The following is a 6,000-nucleotide window of genomic DNA, read 5'->3' on the forward strand; positions in this document are numbered from 1 at the left end:
AAGTCCAGATGTGCCTGGTACAGTTGAGGCTTCAGCATGCACATCGTGTACATGTGCTGAGGCGAACCTGAGGCTGCACAAATGCCCTCAGCCAGGGTCCATTCCTCATGCCGTGGAGAATGAGGGCTGGTCAGCCTCACCTCAGTCCCTGTGAAGGTGATGGGGCAAGCTTTTCCACAGCCACCTCCAGGCACTTGAAGGACAAAAACAGGATTGATGAACCCATAGAGGAAGGGAAGGAAAGGGAAGCAAAGGGAAGAGAAGGTGCTTACTTGTCTTTAGCAAGGCCTTTGGCTTTGTCTCAGAGAATTCTTATAGCCAGAATGGTGCTATGTGGATTTAACAAATTGGTGAGGCCGTGGGTGGGCCAGTTTGCTGGACAATCAGGCCCAGATATCATCCATGACACATAGTGCTGTCAGCCAGTTCTTAGCATCATCCCTCAGCAATCAGCACTTGGGGCAGCACTGCTGAATGTCGTTATTGACTCTCTGAATTACTGGATGGAGCACACTTTCAGATCTTTTCTGGATGGTGTCAAGCTCAGAGGAGCCCTTGATCAATCTTATCTATTTAGTCTGCCTTGATCAGAAGAGTTGAAGAAGATCAAAATCAGAAGTCTCTTGGAACATTTATTTGTTTATTGTGATTCAATGTCCTGTCTTTCAGAGAGCTCTCTGAAGACATAGCAGGCAGAGGAAGAGGAAAAGAGAGAGAGGTAGAGGCAGAGATACATCTTGTGTTCCTATGACCACAGTAGATCCTGCAAAGAATGATTCCATATTTGAAGCAGTAGTAGAAAATTTACTTTATAAACTAAGGGTAGAAAATATCCTTGATAAGCTTACTTTTTTTTTTTTTATCTCCCCAGGCCCTGGCACACAATGACGGTGCTGCGTGAATAAGTTGAGGTCTGTGGTGCCTCAGAAACTTAACAACGAGCAGGAAGCCTCTGGTCAGCTCAATCTCTGGAGCTGACAGGCCAGCAGCAGTAACATGGCTGGGGACAAGGCCTGTGAGGTGACTGCTTCCTGAAGCAGCTTATGTGTCAGCCCTTGCCTCCTGGCTGACATCTGTGCTTTTCAGCTCACACCTGCCAGCATCCCTGATAAGGCAGCAGAAGGCACCTGCTTGGCACACTGATTGTGAGATGCCCTCTGTCTGAGAGCCTGGCAGGCCCCAAGCAGGAAGAGGCCTTGGGTGTGGGTTTTTACATCCCTTCTGCCTGAGCACATGGTGGGACAGCAATGGGCACACAACTCGGTCACATCTACATGAGAAGCTGGAAGGCCAGAAGCAGGCATGTGGCTTTGAAGATCCTGGTGAGGATTCTCTGGTGGTGGGAAATAGCAGGAGAGAGTCCAAAGTGGGACAAAGTGCTGCTTGGAAGGTGAAGAGTGGGCATGGGGAAGAGGAAATGTCACCGAAAGGGTAGTGCTGTGGTGCCTCACATCACCAAGAAGGAGTCTGTGGTCAGCCCATACCACTGTGTTTCAAAGAACAGCAAGGGAGGGTGGGCAGATATCAGTGAAAGTAAGGAAATGCCAGGGTGAGAGCAAAGTGGAGAAGTGAAGTGGGTGCCTAGAGCCTGCAGGGAGAATAGGGCAAGAATTGGACAGTGCAGGACAGCCTGTGGTGGAGAAGACAGAGTGTACTGGCAAGGCTGCAAGGCCCCAGCAGCACCATGGTCTTTGTCCCTTTGGCTATGGCAGTTGTCTCTGCTACTGAGGCTCACGAGGACACATGCTGTGCTCATGACACTGGGGCCTTGTTGCCTCCTTGCAACCCAGTGGGGAGGCCAGCAGGTGTCATAGCGTTGTCCTTCACACAACATCACACACCCCACATCCCACTGCCCCAGGAAGAGCCCTGAGCCATGGGTGAGGGACAGGACCTCCCTGCCCAGGGACTGGGGGCCAGGGCTTGGCCTTTCTGCTTCACCAAACAAACCAAGGCCTTTACTCAGCGTCAGAGTCTCATGCCCAGTGCCTTTGCCTACCTGCAATCATGGCCTCCAATTGTGTGCTCTAACAAGTCCATGGGGAGGCTTTGTCAGTAATGACCCTCACTGGGGCCCATTAATGCTCCCAGACACTTCAAAGTTTCCTTCTGACTTGAACTTCTCCTGCAGTTACATCATTCTCCTCTCACTACCTCAGGTTCACGGACTCAGCACCAAGTGCACCATGGGGCTCATTACCATTCAGCCATTTTCATCCAGTCTTCCAGACTTGTAGAGTTAATTAGTGAGGTTTCAAGAATGCAGTTAAAGAGGAAGTTTTCAATGTCCACTTTACGGAAAGCATTTTCTTTATTTAAGATTAGTTTCCATTAGTTTTATGTTTTCCAAAGAAGTGCTAGCATCATTCTCTAGTTGTCATGGATCCCATGTGCATCCAAAGGAGGTCTATATAGCTGAAATATTTGTTTTCAGTGTTTATAAAATATATATGAAAAAGAAACAAACACCACCAAAATGAAAAGAAATAAACAGAAACCAGAGCCCACAATGGTGAGCCAACTCCAAGTTGCCTCCAACGAAGTGCACCATCCACAAGGGATGACTGTACAAGAAATTTTTGACATAGAGAGATAGGAAAAGTAAAAGAGAAATACAGAGTTGACTACTGGGATGATGAGAGGAACTACTGAAATGCAGGCAAGCTCAACCTCCCCAAAATCCCTAGGAGCAACTGGGTATATGAGAAGCATTTGAATGACCAAAGAGCAAGAGCAAGTGGAGGGGAACTCTGCAGAAGAGCAGAAAATGCACACGTCCACACACTCTGCTGGAAAGGTGACTTCCGGCATGGGCTGTTTCATAAGGCCAGGTGGAAATACCTCAAAGACTGAGGAGATGAAGTGCAGTGCATGAGAGAAATTCTGGCAATGCCAGTACAGGGGAAGATCAGTATTTCTCTCCCGCTGTAACAGGCATCCTGAAATATGATAATTTTGATGTCATGGGACACCTCTCACATTGTATTAGATCTGTTCAGCTATTTCAGCTGACTGTAATGTGCTGATTGAGGTGAAATGTTTGAAATGCTTTAAAAAAATGTAGGTAACATTCAGACCTTAAGCAATAAAATGATAATTTTCTGTCCTGCATGGAGCCCTGATGCCACAAAACCCTCCCTGCCCAGGACTGCTCATGCCACCCCTCACTCCTGGCACAGAGAAAATCTGTGACTTCTGACATCTCCTGCCTGTTAGAGCAGAAAAACCAGAGTTAAAATTGTTCCCTGAAATGATCCATCTTTGAATGGGTAAATTTGTGCCAATCATACCTGTACTGGTATGGCCTTTCTTGGTGGAAATATTCACATTTTCTGTCTGTGTAGTGAGATATATATTTGTATAGCCCCAGCTGTAACCCTTCCTGGGAGTTGGCTACAAAACGACTGTTATTTGGTTGCTAGTTGTGTGTGATTTTTCCTGTGCATTGCATTCTGTGTTCCATGGCAATTGTCCCTGTTGCGGTCAGTAAGAGCTTGACCCAGCCCTGAATGCGTGGTGCCTTGGCAGCACGGCTGTGGGACCATCTGTGGGGCAGTGGGGCGATAAGGACTCCCTTGAGCCTGATCACACAGGAGGTCCTGTGTGTGCTTTGGTGAGCATTTCTTTTCATCCCCTGAATGGCAAAAAGTCACACAGACTAGGACTTTCACATCCTGTCAGGTGCCAGGGAGCTCCAGCCCCAAAGTCTCCTGTCTCCAAAGTCTGCTTTTGCTTGACGTGGAATTGCTCTTGGAGAACCACAAAGGTCCCGAGTCCCACAACCTGAAGAGCCTGCACACAGACAAGACAGAAAGGCTGACGAGGGAGTTCTTGAGAGACGGGAAAAGGGATGACTGTCAGAGCAGGGGGACACTGCTCTGTGCCCTGCCCGCTCCTGAGGGACAATGGGGCAAGGTGGGGCACTTTGGAAAGCTTTGGAGAAGAGCCGCATCCTCCGTTTCTTTCGTCACCCCCCCTCCCAGGATTTGCCACCATCCCTTGGCTAGGGAACAGCCCAGAGGTTTCCAGCACACAGCTTAGGCCTGGGACTGATTCCCTAGGCCTAGGCCTAAGCACACGGCTTAGGCCTGGGACTGATTCCCTTAGGCCTAGGCCTAAACACACGGCTTAGGCCTGGGACTGATTCCCTAGGCCTAGGCCTAAGCACACGGCTTAGGCCTGGGACTGATTCCCTAGGCCTAGGCCTAAGCACACGGTTTAGGCCTGGCACTGATTATCCTAGGCACGGACCCAGGATAGTCCCCCATCTCTCTGCTCGCCCTCTCCACTCAGGCCGCAGGGCCTTGCTGCCTTGTGCCCGTGCTAGCAGTGTTGCATGTTGGCACGAAGCAGATGAGCTTTTTTCCCAAGAAGGGATGAGGCACAAAGCCTTCGTCCTGTCAGCCCCATCTCACAGTCACAGCCAGGCACAAGGCTGCCAGGCTGTCCCCGTGCCTGTGGCAGTGTGCCGCTCTGTCAAGCCACGAGGAGCATGGCAGGAGCACCCAGCCCTATTGCTTCTGCAATGAAATGGCCGCCTTTCTGCCCCTGCCGGGCTTCTCGTGCACTGGACACCACAAAGCAAAGGGAAGACGAGGTGCTGAGGCACAGGGAGCGAGCAACGCAACACCGGGGCCGGGCAGGGGGGCCCCGGGCACACCGGCCAGGTCCCCCCCTCAGCCCCGGCCTGCCCAGCACCCCTAAGATGGCGGCGCCCACCCCGCCTGCTCAGGCGGTCGCACGGTTGCCATGGCAGCGAGCCCCAGCCAGCCGGAACAGGGCGGGGCTCCCTTTGACTGGCGGCTCTGGCAGCCAATCGGAGCCCAGCCTGGGGAGAGGCGAGCCCTGAGGGAGGAGCGGGAGGGAGGAGGGGGAGCGCTTGTGCCTGGCTGTGACTGTGAGATGGGGCTGACAGGACGAAGGCTTTGTGCCTCATCCCTTCTTGGGAGGAAAGTTCATCTGCTTCGTGCCAACATGCAACACTGCTAGGGCCTCATGATGAAATGTGGCCTTCTGTCTTACATACCCTTGGATAAGCACAAGTCCAAGAGAAACAGAGTGCTGATCTTGCAAAAGAATGGTGTTGAGAGAGGGTTTGAAGGGTAAACCTTGAGACTCGGGTCTGGGAGATACGAGAATGGGGGGAGGCTTTTTTGAGATAACTGCTGACTATTGCACGAGACACAACTTTCTGACATTCGGCCCAGAGCCTCCTAAATCAGGAGAGGGGGGAAGCTGAAGAACGACCGAAGGACAAAGCCTGGGAGGAAGACTACGAGCCTTCAGTACGGGCGACCCCCAGAGGTGTAATACACAATAAATGTTTGTTCATAGTCTTTTGTATTATAAAAACAAGGAGGAGCGGGAGTTTGAGGAGCGGGAGTTGCGAAAGCTCCCTGCTGAAGTAAGGAGCTGTATAATACTTGGCTAGGCACTATGAAAATTGTTTTGCTTAATGTAACAAAAAAGAGAACCCCCTCCCCTTCTCTCCTTCTGCATCTCAGTTGCCTCTTTTGTTCAAAGACCCTGCTGCAAAGCTCGTGGAACCATCTCCTGATAAGTTGCTAAACTAGTGTATCAACGTCCTGCCTTCCTGTCTCACGCTGGGACAACATGACCAAATAAAAAAAGAAGTTGAACCACAACGCTGAGGAAGACTACGGCCTTCATCTTCACGACCACCAGAGGGACAGAGACGACCCCCTAGCAACAGTGCGCGCAGTCGCAGAATATACCAGGATGTGCTGCATAATCCTGGAATTACCAAGATATAAAAAGGGACCCTGGCGGGGGTGAGGTGTGCGCCGTTGGCGGAGCCGAGACTCCCCGGCCGCCCAGCGCTGTTTTGCTTGCTGTTGATTACTCAAGAAATTCCTTTCTATTATCAATGCAATGCTCTCTGAAAATTAATTAAGGGGGCAACTTATAACAAGCCTGATCACACAGGAGGTCCTGTGCGTGCTTTGGTGAGCATTTCTTTTCATCCCCTGAATGGCAAAA

Source organism: Aythya fuligula, unplaced genomic scaffold (genome assembly GCF_009819795.1).
Source record: "Aythya fuligula isolate bAytFul2 unplaced genomic scaffold, bAytFul2.pri scaffold_46_arrow_ctg1_1, whole genome shotgun sequence".
NCBI classification, from domain to species: Eukaryota; Metazoa; Chordata; class Aves; order Anseriformes; family Anatidae; genus Aythya; species Aythya fuligula.